At 39.2% G+C, this 22135-nt stretch overlaps 1 non-coding gene and 2 pseudogenes across 1 annotated transcript; all 3 read right to left on the bottom strand.

Moving 5' to 3' along the window:
* LOC122124717 overlaps nucleotides 1–22135 on the bottom strand; it is a 184956-nt pseudogene that overhangs the window by 76227 nt on the left and 86594 nt on the right.
* LOC122124722 lies at nucleotides 17516–17622 on the bottom strand. Its single transcript, XR_006150629.1, has one exon. It is a non-coding gene; the product is annotated as a U6 spliceosomal RNA (small nuclear RNA).
* On the bottom strand, nucleotides 21499–21595 carry LOC122124763 (annotated as a pseudogene).

Raw genomic sequence — 22135 nt, 5'->3', positions numbered from 1 at the left:
ACAGATGAAATGATCCTGTATTTAAAGGACCCTATAGCTTCCTAACTCAAGTTAGTAAAGGTGATGCTAACCTTCAGCAATGTAGCAGGGTATAAAACCCACAAGAATCAGTACTTTTTCTGTGTTACCAACAATTGGAAGACACAGGCTGAAATCCAAAAAACCACCTCATATGTATTATCCTCAATATCAAATCAAACCTAAACAAAACAAAACAACAACAATAAAAGTAGGAACTAATTTAACTAAAAATGTGAAGGACCTCTACTGTGAAAACTTTAAAACTCCAAAAAAGGAAATTGAAGGAGATTCAAGGAAATGGAAAGCTTTTCAATGCTCCTTGTTGGAAGAATTAACATTGTGAAAACTGCAATACTGCCCCCAAACAATTGACAATGCAATACCTATCAAAATCCCAACAATATTCTTCAATGCAGTAGAGAAAGCAATCCAAATTTAATATGGAATTACAAAATTACAGTTAAAACAAAAGGCTTAGAAAGGAACTCATGGGCCTATTGTCTTACACACACACACACACACACACACACCCCACACACAATGGAATTCTATTCACCCATCAGAAAGTGCCACGCCTACTCCGGTGGAGTCTGCTTAGCTTGGAAAACCTGCATTCAGACCTGAGAATGGGGCTTCACAGAGACCTATCTCTGAGAATGGGACTTCACCGAAGTCTACCTCAGAGAATGGGGCTTCAAAGAGGCCTACCTCCTGGAAAGGCTGGCAAGCCCCTGGGAAAGATGTGTTTCTGTCCCTGTTTTTCTTTTCTTCACTGTATAGGAGTGCCTATTAATCTTTTACTGTTCCTGCTGCTCATTGTACTTACTCATGCTCAACGTTCCCTTATTCAAGGCTCTTTCTTAAGAGTATTGACAACTCCAACATCTGATGAGTGTCTTAAAAATATGACTAACTCACCAGAGTTAAATGCTACCCTGAAAGCACCTCTTATGGAGGCTAGTAGACAAATCATAAGTAAATATAAAAGTATTGGGGGTTTCACGATTTCATTTCAGCAGAAAGAATTGTTTGTAAGAGATTTACAAGAAGCTGTAGGCGTGTCTAGAACAGAAAGAATGTATGGCAATTGCTGGGAGAACTACTTAGGAGAAAGAACTTCCTGTTACTCTGTTTCATTTACTAAGAGACTTGCTAGATCTAGGCTCCTTGGTGCTTACTATTAAAGAAGGAACAGGAAAGATCTTATGGGACAGTTAAGGCCTCTATAGAAAAAAGTAATGGTTAATTGGTGATAAACATTGTATTTCTTAAAAATAGAGGTAAAGCCTGAAACAAGTGTCTATCAGGCAACCAGCTGGTGACCACCCAAGAATGAAGCCCTGTAGCATGATTGTGTAACCTTTTGCCCTTTCTCATGGAGACTTTTGCTTTAAAAGTTTGTTATCCTCTGCATTAAATCGCACTCAGCATCCACTCCTCTTGTGTGTGAGTTGTCTGTTTGCCATCTCCCCACCTATTCCAGTTCCTCCACTAGGTGTTCTCCGTTGTCCCGACAGAGCCGGTCCGCGGCAAGAAAGGATGACTTTTCACCAGTCTTAAGGAAAATGAAAGGCTTGGGAAAATTACAAAGAGAAAGGAATGAAGACTCAGAGCAATATAGGTTTCATAGATTCATTCATTTATGGTAGTTAGAAGGTGCCAACAAATGTACAAGTAAACATGACAGATTCTACCTCGTCCCACTTAGAATAGCCACTATGAGGAAAACTAAAAATAGCAAATGCTGGCATGGATGTAGCCAAATGGGAACTCTATTAGACTGTTGGTGGGGAATTAAACTTTTTAACCTATCTTGAATGAAGTACAGAGTTTCTTCAAAAGACTAAACATAGATCTCTTATGACCCATTAATTCCTCTCATGGGCAGTAATCCAATAAATAACAACCAACCTCACATTAAAGCTACCAGCATAAACATGTTAAGGGCCCAGTCTCAGAGTTCAAGGATGGGAAGCAAAGTTACCACTGCTGGTATTTGTTTCCTCAAATATGAAACTTTTGACATAAGATATCAAATCATCCTATTTGCAGCAGCTAGGATAGGACTTAACTGTAGTGGGTGATAAAATGGCTTTTTTGAATTTTAGGAAAAGATGTAGGCAGTCCAAGAAAAAGGAGATTTGTTTTTATTGTTGTTGGTCCAGGGGCTTGAAGTCTGGGCTTGGGCACTGTTCCTGAGCTCTTCAACTCAAGGTGAGGTCTGTACCTCTTGAACCTCAGTGCCACTTCTGGTTTTCTGGTGGTTTAATGGAGATAAGAGTCTCAGGGACTTTCCTGCCCAGGCTGGCTTTCAACAGCAGTCCTCAGATCTCAGTTTCCTGAGTATATAGGATTACAGCTGTGATCCACTGTCATCAGTTTAAAAATGGGGTGGGGGTTAATAAAAGAAAACTCATCTCTTCACCAGTGTCTAAACCTCAACTATCACTATTAAAACACTTCATCCTCAACTCATTTCATCAGACATTTGTAAATTTTCTCTTTTCCTTCATGTGGGAATACTGCAGTCAATATCAACTCAGTTGTGAGACTGGATCAATTGTATGGTAATTTCTATCACCTAAATCAAGAACACTTACATCAAAACAAATGAAAACCTCATTTGGAATAATTATTTTCTCTTTTTATTACAAATCTGTGATTGATTACTTCATTGGACCTCCTAACAGAGTGATGACTTTTTCTTTCTCTTTAGCAATTGGCTTTCTTCCACATGTGGTCAAATATTTAAGAATTCAGAGAGTTCCATTGATATTTCATTAAACTGACCTCTAAGAAAATGTGCATTTCTGGTATTTGGTCTGCTGTCTTGTCCCTACACACACAGTCATTCTATGATTTATTTGTTCTACAAGGAATTCTATTTTCCAATTTTTGTATTACCAATTTTAGTCTCTTTAATAAGTCTTTCTGACCCACTCTTGGGACTCTCATTTCAGTCTGCCTCATAAGAAATATATTAGTTATCAACTAAATGACTTTCAGCTTTTGTTTTTTGCCTGATTTAATGTAGGCTGTGATAGCAGCCCTGACTGGCTGTGCTCACTGGAGTTTTTTGTTTGTTTGTTTTGTTTTGTTTTTAGAGGTCTAGGATTACTATTCAATGTATTAGCTTCTCTGGGCCCCAGTGATCCCCTGGTGTACAGTCAATGTGTTATTCTCCTAAAGATACAAAAACAGCTGGTTAAATTCCTGTTTTATTTGTCTCAAAATGAGGCAATCTGGCATCCTTGCAAATCTATGAATAATCCTCTGTAACCACTTGCAGAAATAGTCTATCAAGATGGCTTTTCAAGGTTGACTGTGAAAAATGTTCATTTCCAACTTACCACCATAAAACTGATCACATCCCTGGGAGGAGAATTTTGGAAGCAATGTTCCCCTTCCTTTCTTTTCTTATGATAGATCAAACCATAATATTCTGCAATTGTGGTCAGCCTGGAGCACATTTTCCCAATAATATTCTGTAGTGTAAAAGAGGATCAAATATAAAAATAAAGGTGAAAATACTTGTCTACTAAGACTGATTCATATCTGTTGCTTATATCTGTTGTTATTTTCATTACTTCAAGCACATGGATAATTTATATTGGGATTAGACAAGTTGCAAAGGATTAATGGAATAAACATTCAGTTTACTTTCATATATCCAATATAATACACTTAACCCCTTATGGAAAATTAAATCTAACTGTAGAAACAATGTCAGGAATATAAAACAAGCCTCAATATGTATAATCTGGCACACATAACCCATCATCTACTCAGAAATTCAGTCTCCATAAATATTTATTTTGTAAAATAATAAAAATTTAATTAATGAGTATGACTTTTAATTATCATCTGAAATACTCCTCATGTATATAATTTAATAGATATCACCTAGACACGTATTTAACATGCATGCAGAAATCAAATTTCCACCATTTAAGCTAGATGAGAGGAGTCATACTCTCGTGTACTGTGTGGTGTGAATTTTACCACAGTGCTGAACCCTTCCACCTAAAACCAAGTGTATTGTGGAATAATCTATTATTTGATGTTAAGATGAGTGCAAAGTGTAGAATACACTTTGAACTACTACATTAATTCACAGAAATGAAACAATAATATATATTATTTAAGTTCTAATGCTTCTCAATTTTACAATTCATAAAATATATCATTAAAATTAGCTTCACTTTCTTCTTTTCTATAGCTGCTGAAATTAAAATTATATATTAAGCATTCAATATTAAGAAATCAATAATGAGTAACCTATTATTAAAATGATATACTATTAAACTGTGATTTGAAGTATAGTTCTAACCAATTGTGATGCAAAAAACATTTATTAGAATTATGGGTAATATTTTTAAAACTTACCAGCTTTTTATTTGTTTCCTAGTTGTGTCATTTGTTTCTCTTCGTCCAAGTCATCTCTCCACCTTGTTTAGTTTTCTATTTTATTGGTTTGCTGATTGTGCATTTTGTTTTCCCTTTTTAGTGATTGACATGAGGCTGAAAATCTGTACGCCAGTTCATTACTTCCTATGATAAAGTAAAATTCCTGTTCTCCACAGCTGTTGTAGTCTTCTTTGTATAGTACAGTATTTCCCCCACTCCCATCTCCTGTATTGCTGCTCTTGAATATTTTATTCTATTTTTTATTTATATTTTATTGTCAAGGTAATTTAAAGCAGGGTTATAGTTATGTAAGTAAGATAATAGATTTATTTCTTTTCTAACCTGTAACCCAGTCCCTCATTTTTCTCCCTCTTCCCTCCCAATGCCCACACCAAGATCATTTCCTACATATTGTCTTGTGAGTATCACTGTTACCTAGGTTCCCCCTTTTTCCTTTGTCTCACCATTTTGTTTTTTCCCTTTCCCTTGCCTAGTTCAGCTCAACATATTTACACTACTCAGGGTATCAAAATCAAATATAGTGTCTGCAGGGGATAAATCATAAGTGGGGAAAAACAAAAAGTTAAAAAGAAATCACATAGTACATTAGAACAACAACAACGAAGAACATGTGTTAGAGTTCATTTCACTTGGAATCACCTTATATGGTCATATCTACATAGCAATTGACCTCTTCTGCTCATCTACTAAGATTATCCTTGATGTACACAATCATGATCCCCTATTACCCAGTAATCCCACATCTGGGCATTACCCAAGTGATCACAAACAAGGCCACACTAAATCTACCAGCACAATTATGTTTATCACAATATTATTTACCACAGCTAAGATATGGAATCAATCCAGATGCTCCTCAGTAGATGAATAGATCAAGAAAATGTTACACACACACACATACACACATACATACACATGGAATACTATGCTTCCATCAGAAAGAATGATACCACCTCATTTGTAAGGAAATAGGAGATCGTCGAAAAAAATCACATCAAGTGATGCCAGACTTAAAGAAACATAGGTCCCATGGGTTCCCTTATTAATAATAATTAGTTTATATCAAGGATAATTTCATGTACATTAATTTGGCATTTTGTTCCATGTTGAGCATAAAACATTATTGCTATATTGTTTGTTATTATTTCTGCAAACAGGCAAGTATATGTAAAGAATTACGTTTATCTCATCCATTACTGAAGGAAGAACACCTAAAAGAGCAACCCCTACAAGGAAGACCAACTCCTACATATTTAGCTTCATTCCTATGTAAGGCCAGTGTTGTCCCCTGTATCCTCACGTTATACATTACAACTCTATATTTGGTCATCCTGTATATCCACTATCATCTATATTGTGACCTAAATGCCCCAGCAATATCAGTTGCTTTACTTTTTGAAAAATTTCTCTGTTGCTTAGGTTGGTGTGTGTGTGTGTGTGTGTGTGTGTGTGTGTGTGTGTTGTTTTACAAAGATCAGAAAGCAACATTTTACATCATTTAGATTACATCTTTTAGGTCATTGTAAGTTGTGGCTAATGGGAGAAATCTCTTGCTATTTTAAAGATGAAACAGAAAATTATATTTGTGCATGTGTCACAGTTGCTTTATTAGTCTGTAGTTGAACACATAACTTTGATTTATATCTTGCCTGTTGTGAAAAATGTGAATAACAGTGAACTACAGATATATTTACGAGTTACCCAGAGAGAATTAATCATATGATTGGTGGGTCAGATGATATTTCAACTTTGCATTTCTTTAGAAAATTGCATACTACTTTCTACAACGAGAATACTAACCTATATTTTGACCAAGAGTGTAGAAAATTTCCTTTACTCCACACTCTCACCAACATTATTACCTTTTAAGTTTTTTTAAAGGGCATGTTTTTACTATGTGCAGTATCCCAGGCTGGCCTTAAGCTGAAATCCTCTTACTCCAATTTCCCAAATGCTTGGAATTACAAGCCTTTACCACCACACCAAGTTCCTTCGAATATTTTTGATAAGAGTTATAATAGTTATGTAGTAGTATCATAGTAATTTTGAATTGCATTTCTCTAATGACTTCTGTTCACACAGCATTAAGCCAGCATAGAAGTGATATTAAACACAACTTTTTAAAGCCACTGATGATTTTCAGGGCATATTGGAAAATATGTCTATTCAGAACTTTTATCGATTTTTAATCAAGTTCCTTGTTAATCTCATCTTTAATCTCTCTATACAAAATCAATAATACATTCCAGGTAGTAGAAAGGAAAAAATTGAGCAACACCTAACATTTTTCAATTTTCAATAACATGATATTGCTTAAATCATTTTTGCTTATGCTTGAGACTATATAACTCAATTTAGTGAAGCCTTTTACTGTGGAGAGCTGCGGGAGCCGACCAAAGATGGCGCGGCCGCATGGCACGGCCAAGCCAAAGATGGCGCTGGCTTCCGCCTTCCGCCTTCCCGATGGCGAGTGCTCTCTGTGAAAAACAACTCCTTATATGGCTATGACTTGGCTCCTAGTTTGCTTCCGTGTTTGCGACCCTATTGGTATATGCCACGTGGCACCTCGGGATTGGCCATCCAGGGGGTTTATAACCGGAGTGCGGGTGCAGGGCGAGAGAAGAAGCTAATAATCAAGGTTCCTGAATAAACTGCTTTGAGAAGAATCCCGGGTCGTGTCTTCCTTGCTGGTCGAGGTAGATGCGACAAGTGGTGGCCCGTACGGGGAACTAACTCCACAAGGGATCCAGAACTCTTGGCAGAAAGGGTGGTGCACCGGTAAGTGCCCAGGTAAGTGGGAATCCGCGATTAAAGTGGGCATAATACGGGGCTCTTCTCTGTAGATAAAGAGAGAGCGGAAACCCGGGAAAAAATAAAGGCCTAAAGTGAAAGTAAGAATATAAATATAAAAAATAAAAAGGGAGTAAAAGAAGATAAAATTTTTATAACTAAGATGGGCGCCGTGACATCTCATCCAATTTTTCTGGCCCTGAATGAGCTCCTACGCTCAAAAGGACTAAAGTTTAAGAAGGGTGTTTTACAGAGTTTCCTTGAAGAATGCAATGTTGTAGCTCCTTGGTTCATAGTGTCCGGGAGCCTTACAGTAGCCTCGTGGGAAAAATTAGGGAGGGATTTGGACTTTGCTTATGAACAGGGTACATTAAAGGCAGGAGTCCGCACCATTTGGAAACTGATAAGAGGCTGCCTGGAGGACCAGCGCTGCTGTGAGGTTATAGAAAATGGACAGTCAGCACTGGAGCAGTTACAGGAGGAGAGGTCAGAGAAGGCGATCAGTGAAAAGGGAGACAGTAGACAGGGCAAAAGGGGGCAACTATACCCAGATCTGTCTGAGCTGAAATCGGAAAGAGAAAGTTCCAGTGAGTTAGAGGAGGAAGAAGTGAGAGCACTTATTCAACAGATGAAAAGGAGTCGTATAAAAAAGGGAAAACATAAGCTAAGCCAACCTGTGCTTAATGAGGATGTGGAAAGAACTTTTGGTCAGGCCCCTTTAGATGACGTAAAAGGAACTTCCGGTCAAGTCCCCTTAGGTCCTCCTCCATATCAACATGGACCCAATGGGCATACGTTTTGCCCGGATACTTGGCGGACTGCCCGAGCAGAACTCGCCTTCCCAGTTTTTCAAGACGGTAATCAACAGAGATTTCATGAGCCTCTAGAATTTAAAGTAATTAAGTCCCTGGCTGAATCTGTTCAGACGTATGGGATTACAGCTTCTTTTACCATAGCTCAAGTGCAGGCTATAAAGAGATACTGCATGACTCCCTCTGATTGGGCAAGCCTAGCACGGGCATGTTTGAGTCCAGGCCAGTACTTGGATTGGAGGGCATTTATGCTGGAATTTTGTAGTGAACAGGCAGCCATCAATCAAGTAAACGGAAACCCGGCTTGGGACAGAGATATGCTCTTAGTACAAGATCGCTTTGCTAATGCTCAGATAGGATATCCCCCTGAAGTGTATCAACAGATAAATGATGTTTGCATTAGGGCGTGGAAATCACTACCAAATAAAGGGGAAGTTAGTGGCAACCTCACCAAGATCCTGCAGGGGGCTACTGAGCCTTTTTCAGATTTTGTGGCCAGAATGGTGGAAGCAGCAGGCAAAATTTTTGGGGACCCTGACATGGCCATGCCTCTTATAAAACAATTAGTCTATGAGCAATGCACCAAAGAATGTAAAGCCGCCATTACCCCACATAAACATAGAGGGTTGGAGGCCTGGATGAAAGTGTGCAGAGAGCTGGGAGGACCTCTAACTAATGCAGGCCTTGCCGCTGCAGTACTACAGTATTCAAATAGGCGGGGGAGAAACTCTGGAGCGACATCTGGAGTATGCTTCAGGTGTGGCAAGGCTGGTCATCTCAAGAGAGATTGCCCAGAGAGAAAAGGACCCGAAAGAGTTGGAGGAGTTCCAACAGGTAAACAGCCAGGGCTGTGCCCCAGATGTAAAAAAGGAAAGTATTGGGCCAATGAATGTAGATCCATCAGAGATGCTAATGGCCAGCCCTTGGGCCTCATCACACAGCCAAAAAACGGGCAGAGGGGCCCCCGTCCCCAGGGCCTGCAAATGTATGGGGCAATGGAAAGCTCAAACGAGGAAATTCCCCAAGAAGGATGGCCCACCCTGAGACATCCCAAGAACCGCGGAGAGCCACTACAGGCTCAGCGGGACTGGACCTCCGTGCCACCACCAGACTCGTATTGACCCCACAAATGGGTGTTCAGTTAATAGAGTCAGATTTTCAAGGTCCTTTAGAACGGGGCACGGTGGGGTTACTAATTGGCCGGTCTTCTGTTGCCCTTAGAGGGCTTAAAATTCACCCAGGAGTTATTGACCCAGATTATACAGGTATAGTTAAAATTATGGTAGAAGCCCCAAAAGGCATTGTAGCAATTTCCCCTGGAGATAGAATTGCCCAATTGTTACTCTTACCTAGCCTACATGAAAAATTTCCTGCCATACAGTCTGAGAGAGGTGAAAAGGGTTTTGGCTCCTCCGGAATTGAGTCAGTGTACCTAGCTCTGGATTTAGATCAGAGACCCATGCTTGAGCTGGAGATTGAAGGAAAAAAGATTATAGGACTGTTAGACACACCGGCCGATCGTAGCATTATTGCTAAAAAGGATTGGCCAAAAGGGTGGCCATTACAGGCCTCAGAACAAACCCTGAGAGGGCTAGGCTATGCCAAAGCTCCTGACTTAAGTGCAAGACCCCTCAACTGGAAGGATGGAGAAGGACACTCTGGAAACATCCAGCCTTATGTTTTAGAATTGCCTGTCTCCCTGTGGGGTAGAGATTTACTAAAAGAGATGGGGTTTTGCCTTAGTAATGAATATTCTCCCACCTCAGAGGAAATGATGTTACGAATGGGCTACTGCCCAGGACAAGGACTGGGAAAAAACTTGCAAGGCTGTAAAGAGCCTCTTGATGTCCACCAAAAACTTGATAGACATGGGCTGGGTTTTTCATAGGGGCCGATGAGGATCAAATTCCCATTACCTGGAAGACGGAGGAACCGGTATGGGTAGCTCAGTGGCCTCTATCCTCCGAAAAGCTTTTAGCCGCTCATAAACTGGTAGAAGAACAAGTAGCCCTGGGTCATGTGAGACCCTCAGTTTCACCATGGAATACTCCAATATTTGTGATAAAGAAAAAGTCAGGTAAATGGCGATTACTTCATGATTTGCGTGCCATAAACGCACAGATGCAAATTATGGGCCCTGTACAAAGAGGGTTACCTTTGCTTTCTGCACTTCCTGCCCATTGGCCTATTATGGTAATAGACATAAAAGATTGTTTCTTTTCTATCCCCTTGCATTCGGCTGATTGTGAGCGCTTTGCTTTTACTGTGCCCTCTTGTAACCATGAGGAACCTGACCAAAGATATGAGTGGGTCGTGCTGCCTCAGGGTATGGCCAACAGCCCCACTATGTGTCAGTTGTTTGTCGGCAGGGCTATAGCTCCTGTTAAAAAAAGGCATCCAAAACTCAGGGTGGTCCATTATATGGATGACATTTTGTTAGCTCATAAGGAGGAGGCTGGATTACAAAAGGCCTATGCAGAATTGGTTCTTTCCTTAAGAAAACAGGGTCTTTATCCAGCGCCAGAAAAAACACAAACAGGCAGAGTGGTGGAGTATCTGGGAGCTAAGATACATCCCAGGTCGATTGTGCCTCAAAAATTGACCATGAGAAAAGATAACTTAAAGACTTTAAATGATTTTCAAAAATTGTTGGGGGATATTAATTGGATAAGGGGGTATTTAAAATTTCCAAATTATGAATTAAAACCCTTATTTGACATGCTAAAAGGAGATATAGATTTAAACTCCCCACGAGACCTGACTGAGAGTGCCCGATTTGCTCTTAAAAGGGTGGAGGAGGCTTTAAGTGCCGCCTGTTTAAACAGGCTACAAGATGGCCAACCTTTTGATTTATGCATTCTTCCTACTGAAGCCCAACCAACTGGGGTACTTTGGCAAAAGGGGCCGTTGATGTGGTTACATTCTCATGTTTCCCCCGGAAAGGCGCTGGAATATTACCCTGAGGCAGTAGCGGGCTTAGCTCTAAAAGGAATTCAACAGAGTTTACAATTTTTTGGAGTTTATCCACACTCCATCATTGCTCCTTACAATGCCTACCAAGTTCAGACTTTATGTGCCACTATTGATAATTGGTCCATTTTGAGATGCACGTTTCCAGGAGTTATTGATAATCATTTTCCCAAAGACCCCCTACTAAGATTTGTAAAGGAACATCCAGTGATTTTTCCAAAGGTAACTGCCCAAAAGCCTATTAGAGGGGCTATAAACATATTTACGGATGGCTCCAAAACAGGATGCGGGGCATACGTTGCAGGTAACCAAGACCCCGTGCAGCATCAATTTGTCCCCGGTAACCCACAGATTATTGAGTTGATGATTGTAATTGAAGTATTTAAAGCTTTCCCCTGTCCTTTTAATTTAATATCAGATTCAGCCTATGTAATAAATGCTTTAAAAATATTGGAAGCAGTTGGTACAATAAAGGCTACCAGTTCTGTTCTAGCTCCCTTTACCTTGTTACAATCCCTTATATGGAAAGCCAAGGAACCCTTTTTTCCAATGCATATTCGAGCACATACGGGCCTCCTAGGGCCACTGACAAAAGGTAATGCCTTGGCTGATGCGTACACTCGTGCTGAGTGGGCGCTCCATGCTTCTTCTGTTGACTTAGCAAAAGATTTTCATGCCAAATTTCATGTAAATGCCAGGACTTTACAAAGTCGCTTTTCCCTTTCTAGAGCGGATGCACATCAAGTGATAAAGGAGTGCCCCCAATGTATTATTTACCATCAGCCCCCTAAGTTTGGAGTTAATCCACGTGGTTTAAGACCCTTACAAGTATGGCAGATGGATGTAACTCATGTATCTGAATTTGGCTGTTTAAAATATCTACATGTTTCTGTTGACACCTTTTCGGGTGTTGTATTTGCCACCCCCCTGTCAGGAGAAAAGGCTACTGATGTAATATCTCACTGCTTGGAAGCGTGGGCGGCCTGGGGAATGCCAAAACAGCTAAAAACTGATAATGGTCCAGCCTATACTGGGCAGCGCTTTGCTTCCTTTTGCACTCAAATGGGTGTTTCCCTGGTGCATGGACTGCCCTATAACCCTCAAGGGCAAGAAATTGTGGAAAGAGCTCATCGCACTATCAAGGAAATGTTACAAAAACAAAAAGGGGGAGCTGGACCCCTGATGGCTACGGCAAGACAAAGAATAGCCATGACACTATTCACCCTAAATTTTTTGAATTTGGATAACGCTGGTCGCTCAGCGGCGGATAGGCATAACAGTTCCACTCCTTCGGCCTTAGGATCGGCTTTGTGGAAGGATGTGCTCACCGGGCTCTGGAACGGGCCTGACCCCGTGCTGGTATGGGCACGAGGATCTGTTTGTGTTTTTCCTCAGAATCGTTCGGATCCAGTGTGGGTGCCTGAACGACTTGTGCGGCGAGTCCAAGATGAACGAAACCCGAAAGAAACAAAAGATTGCGTTGCTGATCATACAGCTCCTGATGATCCAACAGGGACAGGCGGTACCGAGGTGGGGGATACTGCCTGCATTCCCGAGGCCCATGCCCGTGAGACATGACGCCTCTCTTTTCCCTAAGTTTTTCACCACAAATAAGACTCTTAACCTTCCCTTTTACCCAGAGGATAAAGAAATGGCAGGGGTTGGTGAAGCTAGAAAAATTAACTTGATGGGCACGTTATGCTTTCGCTTAAGTGATGTGACCCTTAATGGTAGTTGCATAGCCTTGACTCGTTCCCCAGCTGCTTATGTTAGATATTGGTATGGAAATCCGAGATCAACTGAGGCTTGGACAAATGCTACTGGATTCATTGGTACTGTTTTAGGCAGATATTATGAAAGTTTAAAGTTAAGCAGAGACCCGTGGCCTGTAAAACAACCTAAATGGGCCCCTTTTTGCCTGCCTGACCGTATGGGGGAGGCTTGGCCCTGGACAGGTTGCCAATCACGACAGGTTATTTGGGCTGATGAGTCTGAGCGTTTTTCATTTTCCCCTAATGTCTTGTCTGATGCTAGTGTACAATTTAGGGCTGGAATTAATCCCTTTAATAATTGGCTGTTATGTGGTCTTAATGGAAGTTGCTTGCAGGCTGAACCTATAGTTATGCTGCAAGGGGGTCACTTTTTTATAGCAAACATGACTTGTAATTTGATTAGTACTGCCCGTACTATAGGTGCCAATTGTCGTTTCAGTAAAAATTATACGGTAATCAGCTATCAGCCTACCCCCGTGTGTGTGGTTTCCCCTTTTGTGTTTTTGGTAATTAACAACATCTCTATATGCTCAGATGATGTGTGTGCTTGCACTAATGAAACCTGCTATTATGCTACCTGCTGGAGTTCTCAGTATCCGTTAGCCATAGTTACACGCATTCCGCGTTGGGTGCCTGTGCCAGTAGATGCTTCTCAAGCTGTAACCTTGTTTAGGCATAAGAGAGATTTTGGCATCACTGCGGCCATTGTAACTGCTATAGCTGTAGCTGCTGCGGGTGCGACAGCTGCCGCTGTCGCCATGTCACATACTGTGCAGACGGCTCAGACTCTAAATAACTTGTCGGCTACTACAGCCAGAGCTCTGGATTTACAACAAGTGGCCTTTGCACAATTAAAAGGAGGACTGATGCTGTTAAACCAAAGGATTGATCTTGTGCAGGAACAGGTTGATATCATGTGGCAGTTGGCTCAGCTGGGATGTATTCAAAAATATGAAGGGCTTTGTATTACTGCTATTCAGTACTATAACTATACTCAGGCAGCAAATTTGTCTAAACAACTGTCAAGTTATCTTTTAGGCAACTGGACGGGAGAATTCGACCAATTGATGTTGCAGCTACGATCGGCCATTGTCGTGGTAAACTCCACCCGGATGGATGATGCCCTCTTACAAGATGTTTCCTCCTGGATTTTGACAGCTGTGGATCATTTGAAGGAGTGGGCGGGATTAGGCTCCCTTATCGGTATCCTGGCATTGGTGATCTTGCTGTGCCTGTGGTGCATATGCCGGATTAGGAGCTCGCAGCGCAGGAGTATGGCTATGGTGGTCCAGGCCTTCACTGCCATTGAGGCCGGACAGTCCCCCCACGCGTGGCTTTCCACGTTAACGGAATAGCACAGGGTGTAAGGCAAATGCACTGCACTTGGGCAAACGCACTGCACATGGGAATCACTTCCTGGCGTGAGCCCAAGAAGAGCATGTTGGGCTGCAAGTGGGTTGATGCCCAAGATCCCACCTCTGCAAAAAAGGCATCGGACGGGCCTGGTCGTCACTGGGGGAAGCGCGCCCCTCAGGCGAAGACCAGTGCAAGGTCCTCTCATTAATGTTTTAGACAGAGGCCCAACCTCTACTCTTACCTGTCGCTTAATAAAACAAAAAGGGGGAGCTGTGGAGAGCTGTAGGAGCCGACCAAAGATGGTGCGGCCACATGGCACGGCCAAGCCAAAGATGGCGCTGGCTTCCGCCTTCCGCCTTCCCGATGACGAGTGCTCTCTGTGAAAAACAACTCCTTATATGGCTATGACTTGGCTCCTAGTTTGCTTCCGTGTTTGCGACCCTATTGGTATATGCCACGTGGCACCTCGGGATTGGCCATCCAGGAGGTTTATAACCGGAGTGCGGGTGCGGGGCGAGAGAAGAAGCTAATAATCAAGGTTCCTGAATAAACTGCTTTGAGAAGAATCCCGGGTCGTGTCTTCCTTGCTGGTCGAGGTAGATGCGACATTTTACAAGGCTATATGTATTTAGTTTATTTTACTCTGATTGCTTTTTCCAAAGCCTGTGTGTCTAATTTTCCTTGGTTTCTTTCAGTCTCATGTAGTTCAGATTTCAAACTGAAGAATAAAGTGAAAGACGCAACCAAAAAATAGAGTTCCTCTCATCTGATGGTGCCTCTACAAGAATGAGGAAAGAGTTCATCCTGCTAAGGACCTATGATAGGTTATCAAAAAGAGAATTCATTCTTCTAGGTCTTCCCTTTCTTTGCAATTTAACTTAAATAATGAAAAACACAATATACTGCTTAGTTACTTTTAGGCTTTATCAATTTTGAACATTTTCATATGGACCTTAGCTCAGTCTACAATTCCTTCATTATTCTGACCCTGATAGTTTAGCACTATCAAGACATAAGATAAGCAGTTTGATTTACAGCATGAGAAGTTATCCACCTGGCTTCCTTGGAAGCACAGCATAGTCAATAGATAACGTTACTTCTGGTGGCTCACTACATGTATTGATTTCTGTAATACATAGCACATTCTGTTTAGTATTAAAAAAAACTGCTGGCTAAACTCAAAGTTCATTAGTAATTTATGTTAAGTATTTCACAAGTTTTATGTCTCTTAGTTCTTAAGAAAACATTTGCTATGATGCTAATGTTATTACCATTTTAGAGTTGAGAAAAATTGTAATTAAAGTCACTAAGTGCATGGCCCAAAGACACACAGTGAGGAAGGAAATGAGTCAAAGTTTCCAAAAGCCTTTCAGCAATACAAAAACGGTAGGTGAAATATCTCCATTCTCTTACACTCTCAATTCAATATTCATATTGTCCAATAAATAATAGCATAGCAATTATTGCCCATGGTAATTGTTTTCTGTCACATTTTGTCTTCAACACAGATTGTGTTGGTGACATTGGGTTATCGTGCACAGAGCTGAGCTTATAAATTGAGGTCCAAAGAGAGGCAAATTTCTTCTGTCCCACAGTTCCAGTATTCTTTTAAAAAAGTACTAAAACTTTTAAATACTATCACTTACTCTCTTTTAAGAATCTCAACATGAAATAAATTCACATATAATCACTCCAAAATGCTTTAAAAGTAGGAAATGATAAAACAGTCCCCCCGTGAAGTAAATTTTTTTCTACTTTTAAAATTATTCTGAAAGCATTGTGATGGTTGGTCACACGTGTAATCCTGTTTACTCTGCATATCTACTCAGGACCCTGAGAATTATGGATAAGAGTTGCAAGCCAATCAGGCCAAAAAATTCCTAAGATTATTTTTCCAAAATTTAAATAAACTAGCAAAGGTCCAGGAATGGAGATGTAGCTCATATAGTAGCTCACCAATCTAGAGAGAAAAGGCTTAGCGAGACCATGAAGCCCTGAGTTAAAACTCTGAGCACACCGACATGCAGGCATGCACACACACACACACACACACACACACACACACACACAATCACACACTCAAAATATCTTTGGGTCAGTCTTTTCCATTAATTTCTTTTTTTTTGTTTGTGTGTGTGTGTGTGTGTGTGTGTGTGTGTGTATGTGTGTGTTTTAATTGTGAAAATACTGTACAGAGGGGTTACAATTACATGGGCAAGATAATGAGCACATTTCTTATCAAGTATTGTAGCCTTCTCTTTTGTTTCCCCTTCCCATCCCTATCCAGCCTCCCCCCGGCCCCCTACCCAATCCTCCCCCCCATTAATTTCTTTGTTAACAATATTATATGGGTAAAATAAAATAAACTCTTCCATCTCAGAACATTTTCTAATGGTTTTTATTGTAAAAGTACTGTACAGAGGGGTTAAAGCTACATGAGCAAAGTCATGAGTGCATTTCTTATCAAGCATTGTTACCTCCTCCTTTGTTTTTCCCCCCACCATCCCTTCCCCTCCACCTCCACATGTACACTTCTCATCCCCACACCCCCACACCCCCCAACATGTTGTCTTGTGCATCTCATTGTTACAATGGCTCAACTTTTATCTCTATTTAAGCATTTTGATTTTTCCCTTTCCTTCCCCAAATTAGAGAAGTGTATTTTCAGGATGTAGGTGCACCAACATCAAATCCAGTGAAAACAGGGCTTATACTGTGCGGGAGGACCAAATAAAAAACAAAAAAAATCACATTGTACATTATAAATATGTTAGAAACAACAGTAAGAAAGAATAAAAAAAAAACACTTCTGTCCTTATCTTGGGGTTCATTTAGCTTAACATCATCTTATTTAATAATATGCATATAGCTTTTGATCTTTTCTGCTTATCCCAGTTTTCTGCTTATATTATTTATTGCAAGTAAGGGATACCTTACATATATATACATTCCAATCTATATTTATATTTATGTATATAAATATACATATATACAAACATATATACATATATATGTATGTGTAGATAGATAGAAAGATAGAAAAATAGATCGGAAAATACATACACACACACACACACAAAATTTTCTTGATTCATTCATTTTCTGAGGGGCATCGGGTTTGGTTCCCTATCTTAGCTATGGTAAATAATGCTGCAATAAACATAGCTGTGCTGGTAGTTATAGTATGGTCTTGTTTGATCATTTGGATGAATGCCCAAAAGTGGGATTGCTGGGTCATAGGGGAGCTCTATGTGGAATCTTTTGAGGAACCGCCATACTTCTTTCCAAGTGCTTGAACAAGTTTTCACTCCCACCAAGAATGGAGTAGGGTTCCCTTCTGTCCACATACCCTCCAGCATCTGTTGTAAAAATGTGGAAATCTTCATGAATTTGCATGTCATCCTTGCGTAGGCGTCATGCTAATTCTCTCTGTATTTTTCCAATTTTAGTGTATGTGTTGCCAAACTGAGCACGGAACATTTTTTATACATAAAGTGGAATTGATTTTCCTAAACTAGAAAATTCAACAAAAATAAGTTCAAAAGACTTGTCGTGAAATTTTAGAACCATATATTTCTTATGTAAGCAAACATTTAAGAATAAAGTCAAGTTAGATATGTCAATAACAAAATAATTCCAGATATTTGTTGTTCAAGAGATGTGTAAGAGTAGAAATTCAATTATTCTATACATGGCACCTGTCATAATGAGCACTGTAGCAAGTCCTAAGGTTTGTTAAAAATTTTATTGTTTTAAATATGTTTAATTTTGGGAATTTGCTTATATATGCCAAAATTAAGACTGTTCGGCAGGTCATAAAACTTTTCCATAAAGTATTTAAGATTTATGGTAGCAGACATATACTACTAAGTATGTACATTTCAGAGTTTATAGAAACTTTACTATGAGAAGTTACAAAGTCTGTGTAAAGAAACAGAGAGAAGAGTTAAGATTTTAACTACACAGTTTCTGTTAAAACTTGAGGGCTTCTTTCATATGTTAGTGAGAAACAAATGATGTTATAAGCCATATACAAATGATGAGATGAGCCATAAAGAAAGAGTAACCTTAGTGGGTAACTTTAAAGGCTACCCGTAGCCTACAAAACTCTTGTGAAATCATAATCTTAGCCAGTTTTAAATGTACAGGAATATGAGTAAATAGTAAAATCTAATATGTAGAACACTTCAAAAACTGGAAACACTGGTGTTTGGTTTTTATTTTATTAAACATTAATAATTAATTATTGGTTTTCTTTATTTGTAGCATTATTTTCCTTTTTGTAATGGAATACAACTTTTCATAACTCATCATCAGGAGGTACTTTGAGAATGTTACTGGGATGTCCACACCATTTTTTATTGATGCATGTGAATATACAAAGAGAAAAATTAAGAACAAAATATTGATTTAAAATTTTCTCAAGTAGAAATCTGAATCAGAAGTGTTGATAAATGTATACACTTAAAATCTTAGTCCTAGGCTGAAGCAGTGTCTTTACAGAATTGAGGCTACAAATGTGAGAGCTGTGTTTTGTTTAGTTTTTTGGTTTGGTTTTTGTTTTTGTGGGGCTTGAACTCTGGAGCCTGAGTGCTGTCCCTCAGCTTTTCAGCTCAAAGATGGTGCTACCACTTGAGCCACAGCACCACTTTTGTCTTTTTCTTCTTCTATGGTGCTGAGGAATCAAACCCAGGACCTGATGCATGCAAGGCAAACACTCTACCACTGAGCCACCTTCCCAGCTTCTGAAAGACTATGTTTTAAGAAATCATCTAAACAACATTTGCTTTCTGGTTTGGGTTATATAATGAAATATATGAATATCTTTTTACATTCTTGTCATTTTCATACTTCTTTTTATTGTGAAAATACTGCACAGAGGAGTAACAATTACATGGGTAAGATAATGAGCACATTACCTTTGTTTCCCCTTCCCATCCCTTCGTATCCTCCCCACCGTCCCCCCAACCAAAGTTGTAAAGTTCTTTTTTCGACATAAAGACTTGTACATCTCATTGTTGAAATGGGTCCTCCTGTATCTCTGTTTTAACGATTTGTTTTTTCCCTTCTCCACATACATCAACTTCATATATAGTGAAGACAGGGGTTATACCATGGGGGAGGGACATACAAAGCAATAAAAACATAATTTTATAAATATGTTAGAATCCATCACATGAAAGATCTCTCTCTCTCTTTTTTTTGTCAGTCGTGGGACTTGAGCTCTAGGCCTGGCAGCTGTCCCTGAGCAATTCAGCTCAAGGCTCATGCTCTACCACTTGAGCCATAGCTCCACTTGTAGTTTTCTGGTTTTTTTTTTTTTTTTTGTAATTAAGTGATTACAAAATTTGCCAATTTTCACAGTATTTTGGGATGATGATGCTCATTTAAAGTCACAAACTCATTGTAGCTTTCCTGGAACAAATTGTCTATCACGGTCTGTAACATATAATGGTGTACACATATACACCATACATGTGATCAGCAGCATGGGGTTATTTAATAGTGGTTCGACCAGAGGAGTGGAAGTTCTTTGTTTCTTCTTTTCTTAAGTCCTTCTGCGTGGGTGATTTGCAGGCAGCCTCCTTTTTCTCTGGGACTCCAGCAGCCCCTGCTGCGCTGCTTGCCACCAGTAAGCACTGGAGGTGGAGTCTTCGTGCTTCTCTGTTCTGAAATTCTTTTTCTCTCTTTCTTTTTTGTTATTTTCCACCTCCTGTATTTCTCTGGGTGTTCATCTTTTTGTTTTTGTCGGTCTCTTGGGGAGGTTAAGCTTAGGAACTCTAACTCTCTTTTTGGTTGGGGAGAGCTGTGGTGTTTTCCTACTGCCCTGTTGCCATCTTGGTCCCCCCTCCCATTTTCATACTTCTAAATTTATACTAACTTCAGCCACTTTATCCTTTGCAAAGTCATGAAATAGCTCTGAGAATTTGCTTCTGTGAAGATTGTTTTTGGATTTATTTCTTCTGCTCTCTATGCATTCCCTATTCTCCAGTTAGAATAATTTCAAATAGTAAAAATGGAAAAAGAGAAAAAAATCATGGTGAAAAAACAGAAGTAGAAAATTCACTGGATTTTTCTGACTACTTCAACCAACGTGAACTATTGGGGAATACATGTACGCCTCATTCCCACTGGTACTCAAAGTCTCTAGTTAGGCAATTCTGATGAAGACAAGGAACTAGATGAAAAAGTGAGGAATGGTATCATTTGCTAGAAAAAAATAGAGAAGTGTCCAAGCAAATTTCTTCATTGGGCTGTTGAAAATAATTGGCTTACTACAGTGCAGAGACTACTTTCCAAAAAGGCCACTCATGTGAATACTAGGGATGATGATGAGTATAGCTCTCTTCATCCAGAAGCCTACATTAGATACTTAGACATAGTGCTTATATGTGGAATAATACCAGAGTGGCTTCTTTCTTATTGCATCATGATGCAGATACCAATGCCCAAACTAAAGAAGTCTTGACAACCTTGCATCTTGCTGCTGGGAATAGAAATAACAAAGGTACGCTGGATCTGCTTCATTGAAATATTATATCAAACCAGGTCAAGAACAACTTGGAAGAAGCTGCATTTGATATTGCCAAAAGGTTAAGTATGTATCACCTCTTTGAAGTTGTGGAAGGCTGCAAAAAATTTTCTCCTAAGTCATAATGGTTTGGTTAAGTTTCTTAAATTTCAAAAATGCCTATCCATCTTTGTGTCCATACAAAATATTTTCACAATACAAAGCCACATTAATATCTTACTTTAAATATTCATGGATTCCATGCTATTCTTCCAAGTGAATTGGCTAACTTCGATGTCAAAATGTATTCAAGATTTGTTTGTATACATGTATAATGATTTCTGCAGAGTTTGTGATTTTTATAATCAGAAATAATTTTAACTTATCTGTTGAAATGAGTAATACAGAAACTAAAGATATTTCTGTTGCTTGTCTGAAAAAGGATATTTTAAAGTAATCTGTATTCTGTTTGTATAATATCCATAATCTATTTCATTCTCTCCTAGATATAATACTTTTAATTCTACATTGTTTCATAATATATAGGTTCATTAATAAATGTGTCATTTCAGATAGCATTCGATATAGAAATAGTTTAAGATTCTTTTTTTTTCCCCTAGGTCCTTATAGTATTTTATTTCTTTGGGATAAATTGAAAATGTTATCTAATTTCAAAAATTTTGTAAAGGTTATGCTATGTAAAGGCCTTTCTAAGGTGATGATTTAATACACTGATGTCAAACTAACTTTCAATTCAATGAATTACATGTATCGTTACAACTGTATTTTTGTAATCAATTTTTAATAACTGTTTTTCATTTCTTGCATCTGAAGAATGAAAAATATGGAATACTACACAAATTTTCATATCATCCTTGTGCAAGTGCCGTGTTAAACTTTGTATTGCAATTAGGGTAGATGTGCTGTTGAAGCATGTAGTATCCTCTAAATTTAAGTAGTTAATGATGCAATCTTTATACAGGCATATATCCTTGGTTGACTATTTGTAACTAGGAAAACTTATTGTTCCTAAAAATGCGATTTACTTCTCTAAAATTCTGTGTATATTGGAAAAAAACTTATATTGTTTGTTCGATTGCTCACATTTGCAAATTTTTTGTCAATGAGTATTTTAAGTCTTTTTCATTTTAGATTTCATCATACTTTGAAGAATTTAAAGCTAGGTCCAAAGGTGATGGCTTTTCGAGTACTTATTTATCAGCTGAGTTAGCTTTGTGGAGCTAAGGATTCAAAGTAAGCCTTGCTTAAGAGCTACTTCTAAACTTCTGCAGCTTAAAAATTCCTATATGAGATCTTATTGGCACAAATGTCTACCTGACCCTTTACCTGTCTTCCATTTAGGAACAGACGAACCAGAATATCTTACCCTGACAGCATAGATTTTCTTACTGGAACAAAACTAATCTTAATTACAAGGGATCATAGAGACAGGAACAGTTTAGATAGAAATGTTT

This window comes from Dipodomys spectabilis, unplaced genomic scaffold (genome assembly GCF_019054845.1).
Source record: "Dipodomys spectabilis isolate Male_0828 unplaced genomic scaffold, ASM1905484v1 ptg000242l, whole genome shotgun sequence".
NCBI classification, from domain to species: domain Eukaryota; kingdom Metazoa; phylum Chordata; class Mammalia; order Rodentia; family Heteromyidae; genus Dipodomys; species Dipodomys spectabilis.
The sequence above is the reverse complement of the archived record's forward strand: the minus strand, read 5'-3'. Positions and strand labels throughout refer to the sequence as shown.